Source organism: Triticum aestivum, chromosome 4D (assembly GCF_018294505.1).
Source record: "Triticum aestivum cultivar Chinese Spring chromosome 4D, IWGSC CS RefSeq v2.1, whole genome shotgun sequence".
Taxonomy (NCBI): Eukaryota; Viridiplantae; Streptophyta; class Magnoliopsida; order Poales; family Poaceae; genus Triticum; species Triticum aestivum.
Genome location: NC_057805.1, coordinates 4,376,314 through 4,376,929, shown reverse-complemented (window position 1 = coordinate 4,376,929; position 616 = coordinate 4,376,314).

The window sequence follows — 616 nt, the reverse complement described above, 5'->3', positions numbered from 1 at the left end:
GTAGTCGAACTGGGCAGCAGCAGTGTCGGTCTCGTAGTCTACCGGAGAGAAGAGGGGGAAGAAACAGTAAATACAATGCAAACATAAACATGACGATGCGTGACATGCCAATGAGCAGTGCTAGGGTGTCCTAATGCGACAGTAGGTGGTACCGGCGAAGGGGGGGGGGGAACATCCGAGAAGTATTCCCGATGTTTCGCGTTTCGGACAGACGGACCGGAGGGGGAAGTTGCGAGTTCGATAGGTTAGGGAGGTGTGGTGGACGAACGGACTACGTATCCGGATTCGTCTTGTCGTTCTGAGCAACTTTCATGTTGAAAATATTTTAATTCGAGTTACGGATTAAAAGATATGATTTTCTAAAGATTTTATTAATTTCTAGAATTTAATTATTTATTTAATTTAATTCGAAATCTGGATTTATGACATCAGCATGATGTCATGCTGACATCAGCAGTCAACAGGGGTTGACTAAATCAAACTGACATGTGGGTCCAGTGGGACCCACCTGTCATTATCTGTTTAGGTTAATTAGGGTTTAGCTAAATAATTACTGTTTAATTAAATTAATTATCTAATTAGATTAATTTAAACATGATTAATTAACTTAATTAAT